Here is a 22275-nt window from a genome sequence, read left to right as displayed (position 1 = left end):
ATATTCCAAGACATATAGTCATAGGCTAAATCCAATCTCCATCACACTTCAACCTTGCTATGTAGTCACAACAAACTAGGAATTTCCATTTCATTTTTTCAGTGCTTAAACATCAGTTAAGTTTGTACATTAAGAAAAATGTAAATACAATTTTACATCTTTTATCAGCAGACTCACAAAAATAAAATCATTACAAAGATGTAAGACAGTGACAAAATATGTTAAGTAACTAAAGCCAAACAGTATTTTAAATTACACATTTCAGCAGATACAACCAGGGATGTTGGAAGAACAAAGGAGATATAAATGTTGTTGCTTCAATTAATATAAAAGCTACACACTCAAACTACTATAAGAGGTTAATTAGTAACCTATATCAGAATGAGAGTTATTAGAGAATCTCCAAGTTGGAAAAGACCCTTGGAGAACATTTAGTCCAATCCATACCTGAACAAAAATTCCCAATACTACGTACCTAACTAGTGGTCATCCAACTTTTCCATGAAGACTTTCAGTAGAGGAACCTACTACCTACCTAGTAGTATTTGATTTCTGCCTACAATGTACATCTGCTGATATAAGCAGCACTTACACATCATACTTTTCCCAAACTGTGCCTAGTTTTCCTGCCAATCCCTCAACAAGAAATATTTTACTTCGTTTTCCCAGTAACTTAAACAGGAAGCACCAATTAGTGCATTTTTTTAAAAATTAATCTAAAACTGCAAGATGTGGAGAGAAAGAATCCCAGTTCTATTGCTCACTATCTAGATGACCTTGGCCAAGTCATTTAAACTTTCTAGGCCTGTTTCCTTATCTGCAAAATCTGAGGGTTGGACTTGATAAATCTATGATCCTAAAATACTAAGTCTGGACATTTGAGTATTTCCAAATAACTGAAAAATACTATTAACAGATAATGGTTTAGTAAGTTTAAAATATTATTTTATTTAATCCATGCCTCCTGTACAGACACACAAACATATACAAAATAAATTCTGGTAAGACAGAAAACATGATTCTAGAGTCACAAGAATACAAAGAAAAAAACCTCTTATGGGAAAAGAAACTCAATAAACAATTTTTTTTTATGTTAACAAGACACAGTACTCATTTTAGAGAAATATCACAACTGATTTTTTTTTAAATCCAGCATATTAAAAAAGCAGATCCTATTAACGTGATTTGTCTGGAAAACAAAGGAGCTCAACTTCATTCATCCTCCCCTACTTACGTATCAGTAAGGCAAGGGAAAAAAATTTTAACAGCAGCCATTCAAAAGCAACTATCTTTGGGGTTATTCCACATCAGACTCTAGTTTCTATGTTTCTAAAAATGGAAAAAACAAGTCATCTGTTCCTACCCAGGCCACTGAAGAAACTAATATTTTTAAAAGAGAATTCCAGAAAGCATATCAAAGATAATTTATAATCAGTGTTGCATTTTCATAGCATGAAATATGTAAATATTGTGGCACTACTTGTGAGCAGTTATATGATCACTTTTTTTGCTACATATACCAAAACCTAGCTCCTCACTGAAACTTTAATACAATGATAAAAACTATAAAGAAATTCAAATGCAAACTACTAAATACATTTTGTGAGCCATTAACCAGAAGAGAAATAAGAGACTCATATTACTAAAATTTCCACTAGGTCACTCTATTTAAACTATAGTAATCAAAAAAAGAAAACCTGGATTATTAAGTGTTTAAGATGCAAATTAAATCTTGAGATAAGGTTAGATCTTTTTTCTAAAACAATGAATAAACATTTCTGAAAGTCAGGTAGGCAATTCTTTCATTTAGCTCTCCAAGAAAGCATTACTATTTTCTTATTTTATTTAATTCTTGATAAAAAAGTATTTAGATAGTTTTGTGCTTCACACTAGATTAGATAGTGTGTAACCAATGTAATTAAAGCAGTGAAAGTGAATTCTCTGGACTGACTTCATACATGCATAATTACATTTTTTAAAATTTACAGCGTACCTGATGCTCAAATGAGTAAGAAACAGATTTCATATAAATTCTACTTATGTCACAAAGGAGATTAAAATGCCTACTGTCTATATCCCTAAAGATTCTTGTCATCAAGAAACATTGCTTCATTAATTCAAATCATAAAATTACATCAAGCCTACACTACAAATCATATACAGCACAAGCTAAGTCTTTATGCATGCATTCATATGTAGTTAAGATAACCATAATATTTTTCCTCATTCTTTTCTGAGTGCAATCTCTTTAAAACTGTATAGAAAAATATGTTCCTCTGTTGGTGCTATATTTTAGTCACAAATCATGGGCTTCCGAAAGATTTAAAAAAATGAAACTTTACTAAAGTATTGTTTCAAAGGAATTATTGTGCTTCTTGTTCTTTCTGAAGGAGTGCAAAAAATTACTGGTGTGTAAGTTCAGGTACATACAATCATAGTCATGTAATCATTATACTGTGGCTGATACTACTATACAATATACATCTCTAACTTCCTTTTTCTTCAGCATCTCCAGAAACAAAGGTTTAGCTGGATTCTAAAACAGAACGATCTCGTTTACTCACATTAAACACCAACTCTCCACACAAAGCGACAAACAGAAAATTCAGAACCCAAATATCAAGGTCTGAAAACTAAAAAAAATCTTTCTGCTGGGTGTACACACATACACACACCAAGAGCAGGTTTTATCCCAACTGCTTTAAATACACAGCCACTCAAACAACTGAGTCCATTTCTCATACACATCCATTAAAGATTTTGCTTTGAGGTCATTATTTTCCGACCTGAAAGTATACTAGAGGGGAAGGAGGAAAGAGGAAAACAGACGCAAGACAATGAATGCAGTGATAAAACATACATATATGTATATTATATATATATATATGAGGAGTCTGCAGAATTACTATTCAATTACTTTTTTTTCTTTTAGTTCAGAGCACCCCACTTCTCAGCTCCCACTCGCTAGGTAATAATGATGATGATAACGATTTTTTTTAACCATCAAGGGTTGGGCACCAGGAGGCATACCCAAAGGAGACAGCCTTAGATGCCTACGACTCCCTTAACAAGAAAAACACACCCAAAATTTACAATCTCAAGCTTCCACGGGAGGGCTGTCTTCGCGGGGTGGGGATGGGGAAATTGTGTGTGTGTGTGTGTGTGCGTGTGTTTTAGAAAGAGAGCCTGGGGGGAGATCCTCACCTGCCCACCTCCTGCGCCCCAGGGCGGCTGCCCCTGACAGGCTGGGCCCCCCGCCTGTCGTGCCCCCACGGCGACGGCGGCCGCTGGCTCCCCTCGTTCCCCAGCTCCCAGGAGCTGTCCCGATTACACTCCCTAGGCCCGGCCCGGGCCGCTGTCAGACCCAGCCCCCGCCGCCGGGAGCGGCTTTACGCCCCGCAGAGGAGCGGCCGGGCCCGCGACCAGTCTCTCCCAGCCTGGACGCCCAGGAAAGCGGCGACGGCTGCGGCGCCTCCTCCGGGCCCCTCCGTGCCGAGCCCTGCCGTCCCTTCAGCTCTGGGCCTCGCCCCTTCCCTTAAGTTATGACCCCCGGACCCCGGCTCGGGCTCCGGACTGTAGGCACTACGTGCCCCCCGCCATCTCGCTGGAAGAGGGGACGTCCCACTCCCCACCTGCCGCCCCCCACCCGGACGTTCCCTGGTTACCGTCAAGAGCCCAGACTCCGCCATCCTCCTCCTTCCTCCTCCTCCTCTACAGAAGCGGCGCTACCCAACCGCCGCCCCCCGCCCCCCACCTCTCGCCCCGCCCCGTCCCCGGTCCCCCCCCCTCCACACACACCGCTCCAGCGGCCCCTCCTGAAAGCCCCGCCCGCCAGCGTGCAACGTCACCAGCCCGCGAGGGGAGTAGGAGAGCGGGCTGGAAGGCGGGGCCATCCAGGGAGAACCAGGGGCAGAAGCCCTCCAATAACAAAGTCGCATTAGCGTCCTTACGTTCCCTCCGTTCCCTTCCCGATTTACAAAGCTCGGTCTCCAGTCCACTAGGTGGCGATGCCTCTCTCTCGGGTCATAGAGTTACTCCTCTGATAAAGGCAGAGCGACACCCCGCCCAACTTGGCGTCGACGCCTCAGCAGCCATATTTAATGATGGAAAAAAGGGCAGGGGCGGGAGAAACTATTCTTCCAGCTTCCGGTCACACGCTTTACGCTTTCCCTTCACCCAGCCTACCCGTTTCCCAGGGCAACGGCTGGTGGGTCGGGAGAGTGACCGGTAGGTGATGAGCTGGCCCAAGAAAGGAACGCCTGGATGATCTGACGTTCCGCTTTAGACGTGCCAGTTCAGACTTTTCACCCTCAGCCCTGTTGTGGGGCAGGTATCGACACACTTGGGTCGCGCAGCTCCAAGTGTCTTGAGCCCTTACTTCCATGTACTAACTACAGCGCGGGGCCTAGAAGCCTATCCCAACCGGAAGTCATCTCACTCCCTTCCGGGTTAGGAGCCGAGAGGGTTCTGCAGCCGTAGTTCCCCTCCCCCAGGGGGCGCCCAGATTTAAACAGGACTGGAACCCAAAGGTGAGCGATGGTCCGTCCCAGGGGCTGGGGGGGAGAGGGGAGCCGAAGGTCAGTGAGGGACACGCCGGCCTGTTGGAAAAGGAGGAGGAGGAGGAGGAGACGGGCGGGGGAGCTACTGAGCGCCAGCCCGGTTGGATTGGCGGCTCCTGTCTTCCGGTGGGAGGGCGGGACGCCGCTCGGGCTGCTCTCAGCTCCCCGCCTGCCTCCGAGGCTGCCCCGGGAGGGTCAGCTCCGCCTCCCCGAAGCGCCCCATTCTGGGAAAGCGGTTCCCCGCCCACCCCACGCCGCCGCTGCCCGGGAGCCTTGGGGCGGGGCCAGGAGGCCGAGTCTGAAGGGTTTGGGCCGTGGGGTGGAGCCTGGACGGTGACAAAATGACCCTCGTTTACCCCCTCCTTCCCTGTCTCTAGCAAGGTGTTGGTAACTCCCTGTAAGGGGGGCGTAGTAGCGGTCTTCCCAACCTGCCCACTCAATTCAGCGAAAAGGACACCGAAGTCCCGAGAGGGCCCTCACATCCTCCTGCATCTGTCCAGACTAGGACTGGGAGGGGTGGGGGCTGGAGAAAGGCACTAATAGCATTTCTTTTCCACACTCCCCCACGGACCTAAGATTTCGTCTTTTTGTGAAAGCAAAACGCTCCTCTCCGCATTCTCTTGTTAGATTATGAGAGGGAGAATCCAATGGCAGATACTGAGCACCTCGTTATGTGCTGGAGAGACTTAAAGATGAGTAAAGATGGTTTGGGCGGGCCCTCCAGGAGCTTTGCAGGGGTTGGGATGGGAGGGGGCTCCGAAAAGGTTAAAACAAGGACGCCAGGAATGATGAAATTGTTAGTTTACTTTCCTGGTCTGAGCTGGAATTTCCCCTTTTGCAAAATGAAAGGGTTGGATTTTTAAGTTCCCTTCCAGTACAGACGTCTAAAGCTTCAGTGAATGCTTACTGCTGGGGATGGGGTGTGGACAAAGTGGGGAGGGGGGTGGGAAGAGGAGGGAAGAGATGATATTTATAATTGGGAGAATGAGAGAATGCTTCCCGAAGGATGAGTTGGATTTTGATTTGAGGTGGAAGTACAAAAGTGGTGAGGGATACATTCCAAATAGAAGAAACAGCATGAGTAAAGAAATGGAGAAAATGGAGATGGGGGAACAGGGGATTGTTGGCTAAACTACACACTCAGTGTACTGGACTGATGGTTCAAAGACATAATATATTCTCCCCCACCCAGACTCTGTCACTCCTTAAGTATTTGAAACTTTTACAAATCCTTTTATCTCTTTAGGCTCTTATCCCACCTGTAAAAAGGGATAATTGAACTATAAAAAGCCTTTCCAAGTCTGATTCTCTGAATTTTGGGGGGCCTGGTTAGAATTGTGGAGGCCCTTGAATGCTAGCTGTGTAGTTTGAACTTCATTCCCTCTACGGTATATATTCAAGCATAAAGACTGGAAACAGAAAAACCATCCAGGAGGCTAATTTTAGTAGACCAAGTATGAGATAATGTGAACTTCAACAATGATAGTGGCAGTAAGAATGAATTTAAGAAGTATTATGAAATTAGAATCAATTAGAAAAAGACTGTTTGAGAAATCCTATGTACTCATCTTGTCTTTGGCCTCCACTTCTTTCATGTTATCCTAATTTTTTTTCTTCATCCATTTCTGTTGAGTCGTTAGAGTCCTTCAACCAAGCATCTATTAAGTATTTACTATGTGCCAGGCACTGTGCTAGTTTCTGTGGATACAAATAATTAGACAATTCCTACTCTCAAAGAGCTCATATTCTACCAGAATAGACGATTTAGTGTATGAGTATGTAGAGAATAAATATGAAGGAGAATAAGGTCAAGATAGATAGGACAAGAGAGTACTAGCAGTTTCTGGAATCAGGAAAGAATTCATGTTAGAAGACAGTGCTTGAGCCAAAGGAAGAGAGGAGTTCTGTGAGGCAGAGGTGAGGAGTTTAAAGACACAGAGACAGGAGGTAAGAATGCTCTGCATTAAGAATATCAAGAAGGTTGGTTTGGCTGTCACATAGAGCGCAGAAAGGAGAGTAACATGAAATGCTGGAAAGGCAGGTCAAAACCAGGTTGTAAAAGGCTTTCAGGGGGAAACAGAAATTTGTATTTTATCTTAAAGATAACAGATAGCCATTGGAGTTGATTGAGTAAAGGAATTAAGTTACCATATCTACACTGAAGAAAAGCCACTTGGAACAGTTGTGTGGAGGTTGTAGCACGAAGATCAATTAGGTGGAAAGCCTTGCAAATGTCTAGACCAAGATGATGTGAATCAAATAAGGTGGTGGCTGTGTGAGTAGAAAGAAAGGAGGTCAGATGCAGGAGATTTGGGAGAAGTAGATTTGGCAAATGATTGAATATATGGGCTAAAACAGAAGGAAGAATCAAGGATAATTTTATGGTTATCATATCTGGGAGACTGGAAGAATAATGGTGCCTTTGAGAAAAATAGAGAATTTTGGAAGAGGGTTTAGTTTAGGGGAAAAGATAATGAGTTTTGTTTTGGGCATGTTGAGTTTGAGAGGTCTCTGAGATATCCAGTTTGAAATGTACAATAGGTAGTTAGTGATGCAGGACTGAAGCTCTGGAAGAAACATGGGCAGGACATACAAATCTGAGTCATCTGACTAGAGATGATAATTAGACTCTTAAGAGCTGATAAGATCCCCAAGAGATTATAGTGAGGAAAGAAAAGTGGGCCTAGGATAGAACCTTGGTGAAAACCCACAGTTAGTTGTGATATGGATGGAGAGCCATCAAAGGAAACTGAAGTGGTCACACAGGTAAGAGAACCTGGAGAGAGTAATCTCGGGAAAATCCATACAGGAAAGAGAACATCCAGGAGACCATGGTCAGTACTGTCAAATGCAGCATAAAAGTAGAAAATTCCTTGTAAACATTAAGATCCAGGATGAGGTTTTGGTTTTCATCACAGAACTTTATGGTTTTAGAAAGAGTCCCACACACCCCACCCTATCCCCTGTATCTGGAGTACTTAGTAGTGTTGTATCTATACTCTTAGCACTTTTCTAGCTGAATACCTAAATCTAAAATAAATGCCCTGGAAAACAACTAGAACTCCTAGTTAACTGGCCAACAAAAAGTTGGTCAGTAGGTATTAAAGGCCCTACCCTATCATACACCGAACATGCACTGCACTAGAGTCTCATACCTCCATGCCATTGTAGCTATTTTCTATGGTTAGAATGTTCTCCTTTTTTCTCATTGCCTGTTGAATTCCTACTCATCCCTTAAGGCCAAATTCAATTCCATCTCTGACCCTCTTCCCTACTGCCACTGTTTTTACCTGACCCCCAGTTGTTTGCAAGTTTTCCCTTAGATCTTACTTATCACTTTATTTCATTATTCTCTAATCTGTTTCTCATGTAATATTATACATTATAGCTATTTGCCAAGGTAACCTGTTTCTACTAAACTTTTAATTCTTTGATGGCAGAGACTTTTATCTAAATTTTGTTATTTCCCCTGTTGCTCATATCAGAGACAGCTATATTTAGCAGTGGATAGAATACTGGACTTGGAGTCAGGAATGTCTAACTTCAAATTCCACCTCATGAGCTTATTAGCTGTGTGACCCTGGGCAAGTCACTTAACCTCTGTTTACCTCAGCTTCCTCATCTGTAAAATGGGAATAATAGCACTTACCTCCCAGAGTTGTTGTGAGAATAAAATGAGAAAATATTTATTAAGCACTTTACTATATAAATGATAGCTATTATTATTAATAAATATTTATTATGTCCACTATATATCATTTGTACTGTATGCTGTGCACATTATTACTTACCTATTTTTTAAAATCCAGAACATGGTGGGGGAGGGACCAAAGGGCAGGGACTAAACCTATGATTTCATAAGTACAGGAAATTTTTAACAAGGAAGCTTCCTCTACCATAATGATGGAAGACCTCCCTGCAACTTAGAATCTTAAGAGAGTTCCTCGGGTATTGAAATTTTAAATTACTTGTTTGGGGTCACACACCAAGTCTGTGTTAAAAGCAGGATTTGACCCTAGGTCCTCTGGACTGTTCTCAATCCACTAGTCCATTCTGCCTCCAGAATTTCTGCATAGGAAAATGACTTTTCTTACCTTGATAAGTCACCCTGTGACTTCATAGAGGGACAGTTTTCTGGACCCTTTAGGGCCTTTCCAACTCAGCTGACTATATTTGCTGTTCTTTTAAGTCTATCCAGCACTTAAATATATGTCATATGTATGTACTCTATCTGTGAAGAATGTTCTATAGAAAACTGGCTTGTCCCCTGGGGTAGCACAGCATTCACTCTTCCTGTCTCCACCTGTAAAGTTTGTATTTTCACCCTCTATTAGCTATAAAAGCTGCCTCCCTTCAGCAAAGTATTCCTTCATTATATTGCATCATCTCTGGGTGTAGGCAGTCTGTAGGAAAATGTACTGGTGTCAGCATTGTTTCACCATTTCTGTAGGCCTCTTAGAAGCCTGTAGGCTGTTGTTAAAAGATGTGTGGGCTCTGCAATTCAAAATGTGATTAATTTTGTTATCAAAGTAGATATCAAGGTAAACCTCTAGCCTAGTCAAATTCCAGCTTGGGCAATGATGTTCTTACACTTGAAATTTCTTGCAATTTTACTTGGACCTGATGTATTTACAATAACTTCTTAGTACTGGAAGTCAGGTTACACTCCAAAATTACTATATTGTATTTATGTAATGTTTAGTAGACACCAAGACAGTTCTGTCTTAGGAGTTCAGAGATGAGACATTCATTCCTTGCTGGATAAGCATAAAAGTTTGAGGGATTTATCACAGTCACTAAACTTCTGTCCTGAAGTTTATAATCTTGAGACTAAAATTATAATAAGAAAAACATCGGTATGGCTAGGATAGTCTCAGAGAAGAAACGTGTAAAATATCTATAATTAAATTTACCAGCAAACCAGGCATGAAAAAAAAATTGATTGTTAAAGGTAGGCTAATTGCTATAAATCTTTAAAGCAAATTAAGACTCCCATTAGAACAAAAAACATGTAGTTCTGGATCAGTCCAAGGCAGTCACTGAATTTCATCCAAAGCTTAAAAATCTCATCATGATGTTAGAGCCTTCATTTCCAGACTACTTTAAATACTACAGGCATTATTAACCAGAAGCCTTGGTTAATAGAAAACTGTTGATAACTAGCATTTTTCCTCCTGAGATTTATCTTTTCTGTTCTTAAGGTAATTTCAGTTGTTCGACAAATTAAAAACAGTCACTGACCTCAAAGTAGCTTATCTGCTGTTGGGGAAGGGGAGATGAGAAGGGAGAAAGGAATAGAATATATATATACTTAAGTAAATGGAAATGATTATGAAGGGACCAGAGTAAAAAATGGAAGAGGTCAGGAAAGGTCTTGTTTGTGTAGGCAGTGAGTGGTACCTGAGCTGAGCCTAGAAACAAGCTAGAAGCTAAGAAGCTTTAGCTTCTCAACTTAGCTCCACTAAGAGGCAGAGGTGAGGAAAGAGTGTGGCCCAGTCTAGGGGACATCCTATGTAGAGGCATGTAGATGGGAGATGTTATTTCAGATTTGGGAATAGCTAGTAGACTAGTCAGGCTGGAACACTGAGTGCAAGCATGTTCTTTCAACATCTTCAGACTTGAAATGAACTTCATTCTCACTAATGACTAATGCCCTCAACTGTAACTTCTAAATAAAGTTTATAGAAAATGCTATTCAATAGGAGTAGGGTATATGATTTTTCTACCAACACTGTAATACCCATTAATGTTATATGTGTGTTGGCCATAGACACTTCCAGTTTTTCAGCCTAGGCACATTTTAGAAGCTAGGCCCTGCACATTTTATTTGCATGAGGCTTGGAGTTAATTAGCCAAATTGAGCATGTTGCCACATTATTCTACCAGTAGATGCCAGATAGCAAAACAGAATAGAATCTGTACAATCTCTAACTATATTGCATATGATGTCACCCAGGCTGGTACCAAATGAATGTCAGCAATTCAAATTAAATACTCTGCTAAGAAGGGCATTGTCTGCTGAACGGGAAGGGATATTATAACTGTGTGATATTGGACAGCACTTTTCTTAGTTCCGTGCCCTCTACCAGAGTTTTTAGCCCTTTTGTTTCATTTTAAGTTTGCCGCATTAAAAAGGTCCACTTCGAGGGCACACCAGGTTATCTGCTGCTTGAGCAACCAGTTTTTGGTTAGTGTGCAGAGTGACAGAGCGGGAGCAGGAGTAGCAGCAGGAGCAGAGTGGCCAGACTCTAGCCAGGGCCAGGGTGGGAACAAATAGGGCTAAGAGGTCTACTGACGCTGCCGTTCTGGCTCCTGCCACAGCACCAGCACCTCGGGGCATCCAGACCTTGCTGAGGGGCTCACAGGCTTGCTCATGAAGCAGCCCCTCCCAGTCCCTGGCCCTGACTGGAGGTTCCCTGGGTTAGCTGCCCAGGATCCCCTCCTGGACCCAGCTTCTCCGCCAAGAACTGTCCGTGGCTGTAGCAGCTGCGACTACAACAGTACGGTGGTCAGGGCAGGACGTTTCCATCGCCTGACCCGGGAGGGAACAGATGTTTTACGTGCATTTCATGTCCATTATCTACACAAGTTTACATCTCAACAAGAAGGCAACAAGCAGCCATATAGCAAACTCCATGGCATTACATTTCTAAAACCACTGAAAAGTGGGGATCCTAACTTAATCAATAGTATAGAAATAGTCTTTGAATTGGATTGTCCTAAATCTGAACTAAGCCTTTGTGTACAAGATCATGATGATCCATGAATCATTGATGTAAAAAGCTTCTTAGTAAATACCCAAATGTGGATGCTCCACTGTTTATAGGTGGCAAGAAGGTTGAGATTAATCCCAGAATTAGTAATTTAATACCAGGATGTGAAATTGTAAAATATGACCTTATATGGATTTGTGATAGTGGAATAAAAGTAATTCCAGACACACCAACATAATCAAATGACAGAAAAAGTGGGCTAGGTTCATGTCCTTACCCTATGTTACAGACAGGTTTTACCGCTACATTGAAACAGATATATTTTGGAAATTCACGTCCAAGGTCCTATATCTCAGCTAATGTTAGTGGTTTCAAATGTGTGACAGGAATGTCCTATTTGATGAGGGAGGATGTCTTAGATCAAGCTGGAGGGATTATTATATATTTTGCCCAGTATGTTGCAGATTACTTTATGGCTAAAGATTGGAGGTTTGGGATGACCACTGAAGTTGCAATGCAAAATTCTGGGTCCTGTTCAGTTTCTCAGTTTCAATCTGGAATGATCAGATGAACCAAATTACAGATCAATATGCTGCCTGCAATAATAATTTGTGAACCAATTACTTAATGCTTTGTTGCCATTTTAAATATTAGATGGGCAGCTCATTAGGTATTTCAATGGAATATCTTTTGTATTTTCCATGTGTCATTTCCTGGCCTAGTTTATATTTGACTGTGTTCAACTTGGGTGTCCAGGGTGACCCTCTTCTATGTTTTTTTAAAACTTGATTATGCAGTAACTTGCTTCATCCAAGAATCCATGACAATATACATTTTCCTTTTGTCATTGTGGTACCCTATTATGAGTTGATGAACAGGATGCTAATCCTTGATGTATAACCACAGCTTTGTGACTGTATTTAAAAAAAAATAAAAAGAGAGAGAAGTATTATAAATTATGTTTGTATAAATGCTTTAAAAACCTACTTTCAATAGTTTTATTACTTTTATGTTTTGGTATCTGTTCTTTAATTTATTTTGCATGGCACTTGCATCTGTGAAAAAGAAAAAAATATTTGTCTTCTTGGCCAATTGGTACCTTGTTTGGTACAAATAGAGAATCAAGAGAATTGGTTCCAGTACACTTAAAAAAAAAAAGGAACATATAATTGCTCTGCAGCAAACTATGACAATATCCTTCAGTAGAGAAAGTTTCAAATTTGGCAATAGACTAGTCTGGTAAATTTATGGGATGAAATCATCTTTGGCCTGCTGGCTAGCAAAGAACTAAATAGTAATTTTATGCCTATATGGAGTATCTAATATTGTGCAATAGTTCACAGTGAGGGACTAGTGGAGAACCTTTTCATGCTTTATGACTATTTCTTGTTGCTGCAGAGCAAATATAGATTGTATTAGGGGCCTTGCAAAAACAAACAAGAAAAAAACTTTTAAAAAAAGCTGGAGTCTTATATTTATATGTGTGTGTGTGTGTATGGAAGTTTTTTTTTTTTAATCTCACTACATTGAACCAAAAGTGGACTGTTTGGCTTTTAATGGTAGCCATGTATTTTTTTGGCCAACTCTTATTGGTTCTGTCTTAAACCATTGTTAATCATTGTGTAGTAGTTAGTGTTGCTTAACCAACTTCCTCCCCTACACAGGTAATCCTTATTCTTCATTTCCTTAACTTTTTTCAGGGGGATTGGTTTTGTTTTAGTGTGAATGAATGTTTTGATAGTTGTGAAAAAAAAATGCTTTTCAGAAACATTTCACACATGACCTCTTTTCTTACACAGTATGTTAATAAGAATGTAATTTCATAATGCAGTTATTTTATATCTTTTTTTAAGTAAGGAAATATTGTAGTCATCAATAAATTAAAATTGCAGTAGAGTAGTAAGAAGGGCAGGTTGAGTTTACTGTTAAATTTAAGTAGTATCAAACTAAATCTACTGTTTGCTTTTCTTTTGTGCCTCCTACAGTTAGTCTAGTCTTATTTAAATTGAAATTTTGTGTAACTAAATAGATTAAACTAATGTAAATTGTAAATGCATGCCTTGCTTCACCCTTCCCTTCCCATCACACCCTTAAACTTACTTTTGACTCTTTTCAGGCTATTGTTAAGTTGTGGTGAACTAGACTTTTTTTTTAATGGGCAGAAATTTAAGGGATGGTGCATAATAAGCCTTTTTGTTTTTGGAGTAATATTTATGCTTTTTCTTCACAGTTAGATAGTATGCTACAATAAATGTCTACTGACTAGCAACAGCAATATAGCAACTTAAATTTCTAAGTTATTACAATTTCTTTGTCAAGGTGAAATGTGTAGCATACTAGCAATAGTTACATGTATTTATAGAAAATGGATACTTTTTTCACCTCACTGAGCCATTCCATTAAATTGTCTAATGATGAATATATACACAGTTTAAAAAGTATTATAGGCTGAGCCAAAGTAATAAAAATGGCGATTCTACCTCAACTAATTTCCTTATTCAGTGCCAAATCAATCAAACTACCAAAAAATTATTTGATAGAGTTAGAAAAAAATAAAACTCATCTGAAAGAACAAAAGGTCAAGAATATCAAGGGAACAGATGGGAAAAAAAATACAGAGGAAGATGGCCTAGCACTGCCAGATGTCAGACTATATTATAAAGTAGTAATCATCAAAAATATCTGGCACTGGCTAAGAATTGGAATGGTAAATCAGTAGAATAAATATATAAGACACAGTAATCAATGACCATAGTAACCTAGTGTTTGGTAAACTCAAAGACCCCAGCCTTTGGGATAAGATTTGACAAAAGCTGCTGGGAAGAACTGGGCACAAACTAAGTATACATCAACATCTCATACCACATACCAAGATAAGATCAAAATGGGTGCGTGGTTTAGATATAAAGGGTGACACCATGAACAGATTGTATAAACTATATATAAGCATTTCTCTGGGCTAAATTGCTTCATTTTAATATTCTGTTGCCTTATGATATCACTGAATTTGTTTGAAGGGCATTTTACATAAACAAAGGCTTTGATGTGTGTTCCATTTCTTACGTGAATTGCATAGTAATGTTTCCTGAGGAGAGTTGTACAGTGAAAACCAGTCTAGTTGTGTACCACTAAATGTTTCATTTTTCATCACTATTAAGTTTGTATTTGGTTTCTGTTTAATGAAGTTTAGTTGATGCCATTCATTGCACTGCTAAAATGATGCCTTGCTTACATTTAACTTTATGCTGATCTCAGTGTGGGCAATGTAACAAAACCAAAAAAGGCTGAACAGACTTCTTATGTTTTGTAGATATGGAAAATTACTGTTCTGTATGTGTGCTTTTTGGAGTAGTGTAGTCTAGCTCACAGAAGTTAAGCCTCACCTAGGTTGATTTCTTTGTTTAGGAAGTATGGATTATGATATGGAAAGAATTAATATAAGTGCTATAGAGAGCATCACAAGAGAACTGCAACTAAATTTAATAAGCTGTCTTTAAAGATACTAACAAATGTCTAGAATAGACTTTACTATGTTTTATTACTTTAAATCATCATCTTGAGTTTTTTGTTGAAAAAAATTTGAATACAAAAAAAGTTATATTTCTTAAGAACATAATTCCTTTTTCCAATAATTAAGGTTCCAATCTGTCATAAGCTTGTAAGCATTATAGTGAATAAGTTGTTTAGTTATCAGTTATCCCTACTCAGCATGGTAAATATTTGCAAAAAAGAATATCCATTAAAGTTTCCTATTCTTACTCTATTTAAATATGATTGGTATGAGTACATCTCAATTCCCCATGATATTTTTTGTGCTTCTTTGCACTATTCGTGATATAAGAACTCTCTTTAGAAAACTATTCGTGTTTTATTTTTTAATAATAATCTTCACTTTAGAGTTCTCAGATGTTTTATAAATAAGCTAAGTAGAAAACAGACTTTTTTCTATATTACAGACATTTATTCTCTAGGGTTGACAGTAAGTCATTTGTCGTGTGAAGCAAGAACATAAATTTCAGTCTCCTACACTAGCTATTAAGAGTGTATTCCCAGGGCAGCTTGGTGGCGCAGTGAATTGAGCCCCGGCCCTGGAGTCAGGAGAGCCTGGGTTCAGGTCCAGCCTCAGACACTTAACACACACACACACCAAAAAAAAAAAAAACTAGCCATGTGACCTTGGTCAAGTCACTTAAACCATATGCCCTTCCAAAAAAAAAAAAGGAGTATATTCTCTCAATTCAATTCCATAAGCATTTATGTTATGTACGAAATACCTTGCTATGTGCTAGAAGATGCAAAGGATAACATTATTTTTAAAGTTTGGTTTCAGATGTTAGTGAGGTGTTGGTAAGACAGCTGAGTAAATATGACATGGTAAAGAGTTCTAGCTATGGGAGTGGAGCTCAAGAGATCTGGGTTTGTTTTTTGTTTTTTTTTTTTTGGTTTGTTTTTTTAAGCAATCGGGGTTAAGTAACTTGCTCAAGGTTACACGGCCAGTTATTTCTGGGTGTGGTGCTAAGTATCTGAGCCCAGATTTGATCCCCAGGTCATCCTGACACTGGAGCCGGTACTCTTACTTGCTGAGCCACCTGGCCGCCCCAAAGAAAGCTGTTCATGCTAAAGATAGATATTTTAGTTTATCTTCATGGAGGTGATAATTGAAGCTGTAAGAATGCATGAAATTGCCCAGTGAAAAGTATAAAGCGGGGGTGGCTAGGTGGCACAGTGAATAGAGCACCAGCCCTGGACTCAGGAGGATCTGGGTTCGGATCTGGCCTCAGACACTTAACACAAAAATTAGCCCTGTTACCTTGGGGAAGTCACTTAACCCCAATTGCCCTCCAAAAAAACAAAAAAAAAAAGGTATAAAGCAAGAGAAGAGGACCAATAGTGTTCCCAAAACATTTAAGAAAACCTCAGTCAGAAATAGTATCTGGCAAAAGGGCACAAACAAAAAATAGAGGTGGGAAAAGAGGAGAGTATATAGAAAAGGGGGCGGGGGGAAACATTGGAATGTTAGTGAAGGGAAGGGAGCTACCAGCAGTGTCAGATCTTCCATAGAGGTTGAGTAGAATAATGACTGAGAAAGGGTCATTGAATGTAACAGTGATGTCATTGGTAACCTTTGAGAGAAGAGTTTCAATAAAATGATATGGAGGAAAGCCAGTTTGCAAGGGTTTAGAGTAGGTAATGAAATGATGCACTGAGTGTAAATTTTGTTTGGCCCAATCCACTGCTAAATAGCACAGAAGCTTTGACCTTTTGATTTGCTCTCTTTCTGACCTGAACCAATTTGTCTCTTCTCAGGCAGTCTGGTGGCCCCCCATTCTGGGGGTCTCACCAGTGAAGGCACCCAAGCACCCCATCATCACCATATTGGTATCAGACTCAGTGCAGACACCTGATTGATTTTAGCCCTACTATATCTCAGAATTCCTGGGTTCAAGTGATACACCAAGCTCAGGCTCCTGGAAATAAGGAATACAAACTTGTTCCTCCATACCCAGCTTGTAGATTGCTTTTTTCAGAGCTAGGGAGTTATAATCACTCTTATCTGGTTTGGGATTTGGGGAGGATGGGGAGAAAGAGATGATAGGGAGTAAAGATTTAAGTTGCGGAAGAAGATGATTACTGGAGCATAGTCCTGGAAGAGTGTGGACTAGGACCAAGGATGCAAGTAGGATGTCTTACAAGTCTTAAAAGGAGTGCACAAAGTGTGTTGTTGTAGCAGAAAAGTGCTGAGTTTGAAGTTATAGGACCAGGATTCAAATTACTGCTCTGCCATTTACTCCAAAGGTGATATGACCTCAGGCAAATCACTTAAAAGTCTCTGGGCCTCAGTTTTTCTCAATTGAAAAATAAGGGTTTTAGAGAAGTAATTTCCAAGGTTCCTTCATGTTCTAAATCTTTGAGTCTATAATGTGTCATGTGAGGATGCAACTGTTTTTTTTTTTATTTTGAAAACATAAATTTAATTACAGGAGCTTGGCAAGAGACTTCAATGTCCATATAGACTGACCAATATCAGAAATTAATCCCCACTTTAACATTTAACATACCCAACCAATGGACATACAGACTCTGCTTAAAGATCTCCATGGAGAAAGATCCTGCCATCTCCTAAGAGACTTTGGAAAGCTCTAATTATTAGGATGGTTTTTCCCCTGAATTTTGCACTTTGTAACTTCCATCCATTGCTCCTGGTTCTGCCTTCTTGGGCCTAATAAGAACAAATCCTCCTTCCACGTGAAAGCTTTCCAGATAATTAAACGCAACTATAAGCTATCCTGTCTTCTTCAGATTCAATGTGCCTGGTTCCTACAGCTGATCTTTGTATGACTTGGACTCAAGTCCCTCATTCCATTTGCCCTCTTCTGGATACTCTCCAGCTTATCAATGGCCTTCCTCATCTGGAATCCAGAACTGAACACAATATTCCATGGGTGATCTGCTCAAGGCAGACTGTTACTTCTTTATTCCTGGAAGCTTTGCCTTCTTAATGTAGTCCAAGAGACATTAGCTTTTTTGGCTTCCATGTCATACCATTAACTAATATTGAAATAGAGCACTACACCAAAACCCTTGATCTTTTTCAGACAAAATTGCTACTTAACCCATCCTAAACTTTTAAAGGTGATTTTTTTTGGAACCCAAATTTAATACTAAATCCCCAGTGGATTTTACATAGTAGATTCATCCCAGTACTCTAGTCTCTCGTGATCTTTTTTATAGCTTAATTCTTATTATTCAGGGCATTTGTTACCCTCCCAGCTTAAAGTCATGTGAAAATACAAATTATTAATTTAAAACATGTTAAACAGCACAGGACCAACCACAGGTCTGTACACTTCATAAGAGACCTCCTCCCAAAGGAACTATTGAGACTGGTCATTCAACTATCCTTTAAATTCTTCTAGCTATATTAATATTTAGCCTGCATCTCTCCCATCTATTCCATAAGAACAGCACGAAATGCTTTGCTAAAATCTGGACTCAACTATATCAGTCAAACAATCAGTAAATATTTATTAAGCACTTGTACATACAGAAAGGCAAAAAACAGCCTTGTTCTCAAGGAGCTCACAGTCTGAGGAAACAACATGAAAACAATTGTACAAATAAGATATATATACAGGATAAATCAGAGATAATCAGCAAAAGGAAGGCACTAGCATTAAGGATAATCATGAAAGGCTTCATGCAGAAAGTGGAATTTTACTTGGAATTTGAAGGAACCTATAGATGAAAAGGGAGAGTATTCCAGGATCGAGGGACACAGCCAATTCTTTGAAAATGCACAGTATTGAGATAAAATGTCTTGTGCAAGGAACAGCAAAGAGGCCAATCTAACTGGATCACAAAGTACATGGAGGTGAGGTATAAGAAGACTGGAAAGAGGGGGCCAGATTATTAAGTGCTTTAAACACCAAACAGAAGATTTTATAGTTGATCCTGGAGGTGATAGCCTCTGAAGTTTATTGAATAGAGGACTGAGATAATTAAACCTGCACTTTAAGAATATTAGTTTGACAACTGAGTAGAGGATTGACTTTAGTAGGGGGAAACTGGAGGCAGGGAGACTAAGTAGCATGCTATTGCAGTAGTCAAGGTGTGAGGAGATGAGGACCTGCCCCGAAGTGGTAGTAGTCTCAGAGGAGAGAAGACACATAAAAGAGCTTTTTCCAAAGTAAAATAGACCTTGGCAACAGATTGGATGGGAGGGAAGAGGGGAACAGTGGATGAGTGAGAGTCCAGGGTCAAGGCTGACACCTAGGAAGAAAGCCTGAGGGTTTAGGAATATGGTATTATCATGGACAGTAATAAGGAAGTTCAAAAAAGGGAAAATTTGGGAGAGAAAATAATGAGGTACAAAACAGAAATCCAGTCGAGCTTTTAAAACCCTTTACCACTTGTCCCCAAACCATCTTTTCAGACTCACTGTATATTACTTGTCCTCTCACAGTCTGAAATCAAACCCTACTTGCTTCTCTGTTCCTCATAAATGACATTCTCTCTCTTATCTGTGATGGCACCAGCCATTCTCCCTCCAAAATATGGAAAATACTCCTTCCTTACCTCAAAGAATCCTTTTCTTCCACTAAAATACAGTTTAAGCACCATTTCCTTATTCCAAAGTGCTAATGCTCTCCATTCCAAAACTACCTCGCAATAGAGTTTAAGTAGGAAAATTACAAGAACTCTACAGTTAAGGAAAATCAGTTTGACAAGATTGAAGAGGATGGTCCACCATTGTGGGGAGAGACTTGAGACAGGGAGATCATATTAGAAGGTACTTGTAAGAATCTAGGCAAATGTTGAGGGCCTGGACTAAAGTGAGTTCTGTGTGAATAGAGAAAAGGGTAAATTTTGTGGTTATTTTTGGCATTGGGTTTGACAGCTGACTAAATATGTGGGCTGAGAGTGAGAAGTCAAAGATGATTTTAAGATTATGAATCTGAGAGACTAGAAAAATGATGTGTCTTTGATGGAAATAGGGAAATTTGGAAGAGAGGTCATTTTAGGGGAAAGGATGAATATTCTTTTGGACGTATAGAACTTGGATATCCAGGACATCAAGTCTGAAATGTGGAGTAGGCAATTCACGACCCAGAATTGAAGATTAGGGGAGAGTCTGGGGCTGGATATGTAGCTCTTTCAATCATTTGCATAGAAATGGCAATTAAATCTGTGGAAGCTGATGAGGTCACCAAGAGAATATGGAGACAAATGAAGAATGCCCAAGATATAACCACTGGGAACATCTACTATACTAATGATATGAATTAGAAGACAGGATGGGTCCAGGAGATAATAGTGTCATGAAAACTCTCAATACCAGTGAATAAGCATTTATTAAGCACTTCACATGTGCAAGACATTGGGGATACAAGAAAGAAGTTTCTGCCCCCAAAAAACTTACATTCTTTTGAGGATACATGTACACAAATAATTAAATATGAAGTATATGATAAATACAAAGTACTTTTCGGAGAGGAAGGACACTTGTAGCTGGAGGAACAGAACTAGAACAAAATTTTGAAGGAAACAGGATTGGAAACAAGTTTATATTTTATCTTTTTGAGTTTGTTAATAACAAGTAGAGGAGTGACATGAATAGACTTATGCTTTAAGAAAATCACTTTGGTAACTAGAGAATATAGGAACATAGATTAGAAGGGAGACAGAGCTTGAGGCAGGAACCTATTGCAATAATTAAGTCAAAAAGAAATGAAGAGTGCCTGCACCAAGGTGGTAGTCATTTAAGTAGAGAAAAGAATATAGACAAGAAAGTTTGTGTGGAGATAAAAGTGTGGAGCTCTGGCAAATTATTTGATCTATGAGGATGAAAGAGCACGAGGAGTTGACAAACATAGGATCTTAGTTTTAGAGTTGGAAGAGACCTCAGAGATTGTCTAATCCAAACTTCCTTATTTTATAGATAAAGAAAAACTGAGGCCCAGAGAGGGTACCCTGACTTGCCCAACATTACACATACATTCGTGGCAAGGCTGGGATTCAACTCCAAATGGCAGGGTGAATATAAGGATAGTGTCATCTTTGATAGAAACTGGGGATCTTGGAAGGTAGGGCCGGTTTTGGTGAGGAAAGATGACAAGTTCAGTTTTAGATATGTAGAATTGGAGAGTTGCCTGTAGAATATCCAATTTCCGGACTGATGTATCCTAAGGCATTCTCAAAATCAGTTATAATTTTGAAACATATATTGGGCTTTGCAAGTAAGAAGTTTTTAATTCATTGTGTTTGTATTACCAATGTCTAGCACAGTAATTGGTCCATGAAGAGAACATAACAAATATCCCCACTTCTTTCCTTCCCTTTCTTTGTTCTCCTCCTTTTCTTCTTTTAAGATCGTCAGAATATAACAAGAGTCTCATGACTCCTGTGTTTATATTTCAAAGTTTCAGTTCAGCTCTAGTCTTTCTATCAAGAATGCTTGAAAGTCATATATCATTAAAGGTTCATTTTTCCCCTGTAGGATTATGCTTGGGTAATTTATTCTTGGCTGGAAGCTTCTTTTGCCTTTTGTAACATTGTATTTCAAGCTTTGCACTTCTTTATAGTGGTGGCTATTAAATCTTGTGTGATCCAGTGCTTGAATTCTTTCTGGCTGCTTACAGTGTCTTTTTCTTTGACCTAGAAGCTCTGCATTTTAGCTATGATGTTCCTAGGAATTTTCATTTTAGCGTTTCTTTCAAGAACTTACTGATGGATCTTTCAATATTCACTTTACCTTTTCATTCTAATAGATCTGGGCAGGTTTTTTCCATGATTTAACAAAAATTTATTATTTTTCTTTTATTAATATTTTCCTCCCACTACTCCATCCCCATTGAGCAAATTAAACCAAAAAAACCCACAACTCCTAACCCTCCCCCCAAAAAATAACAATATTTAATATATTGTCTAACAGAATACATTCCCTCGTTGTCCATGTCTGAAAATTCTCCTTTCTGCATTTTAAGTTTGTCACCTCTCTGACAGGAGGTGAGTAATATATTTTATTATCATTCTTTTGGACTTATTTTTGTTTATCATTGCATTTATCAAAGTTCTAAAAAGATTTCAAAGTTCTTTTTCTCTGCAATGTTGTTAATCATTGAATAAATTGTTTTCTGCTCACTTCACTGTGTACCAATTCACAGCTGCCCATTTCATCATCTCTTAGCACACATTTTTAGTCTCCAATCCCTTATTACTCCTTCTTAAAGGATCTTTATTAAATATAATTTTTATTGTATTGTGATTGGTAAATTACGTGTTTACTATTTTTACTTTTCTACATTTTGTATTGAGATAATTATTCCTCAATACATGGTCAGCTTTTTTTTAATGTGTCATGTATAGCTCAATTTAATGTAAATTCTGTTATATTATCATTGAGTTATCTCCAATAATTTTTCATAAAGTTCCATTTGGGTCCTTCTTTCTTGTTTATATTTTGGCTAGATTTGTCCAGGGCTGAAGGACATCTCTGATTCTCC

General features: G+C 39.2%; 2 protein-coding genes and 1 pseudogene across 11 annotated transcripts in view; 2 read left to right on the top strand and 1 right to left on the bottom strand.

Annotated features, from left to right (window-relative positions):
* SHOC2 (SHOC2 leucine rich repeat scaffold protein) overlaps positions 1-3969 on the bottom strand; it is a 189220-nt gene extending 185251 nt beyond the window's left edge. For 2 of the 8 annotated variants that reach the window (XM_069098947.1, XM_069098949.1), the window contains exon 1: positions 3666-3766. The gene's annotated coding sequence lies outside the window, so the exon portion shown is untranslated. Of the gene's footprint in view, positions 1-3665; positions 3775-3798; positions 3857-3950 lie in introns of those variants that run through there. The other 6 variants (XM_069098950.1, XM_069098945.1, XM_069098943.1 and 3 more) reach the window with 6 other exon arrangements.
* A 380-nt stretch (positions 3970-4349) lies between these two features.
* BBIP1 (BBSome interacting protein 1) overlaps positions 4350-22275 on the top strand; it is a 34925-nt gene continuing 16999 nt past the window's right edge. For 2 of the 3 annotated variants that reach the window (XM_069098953.1, XM_069098954.1), the window contains exon 1: positions 4350-4529. The gene's annotated coding sequence lies outside the window, so the exon portion shown is untranslated. Of the gene's footprint in view, positions 4530-21704; positions 21779-22275 lie in introns of all 3 variants that reach the window. The other variant, XM_069098955.1, reaches the window with a different exon arrangement.
* LOC138169471 (ceramide glucosyltransferase pseudogene) lies at positions 8173-19065 on the top strand (annotated as a pseudogene).

Source organism: Petaurus breviceps, unplaced genomic scaffold (genome assembly GCF_028583685.1).
Source record: "Petaurus breviceps papuanus isolate PSGF00001 unplaced genomic scaffold, PetGlider_PUasm1.0 37, whole genome shotgun sequence".
NCBI lineage: Eukaryota > Metazoa > Chordata > Mammalia > Diprotodontia > Petauridae > Petaurus > Petaurus breviceps.
This window is presented reverse-complemented; position numbering and strand designations above follow the sequence as displayed.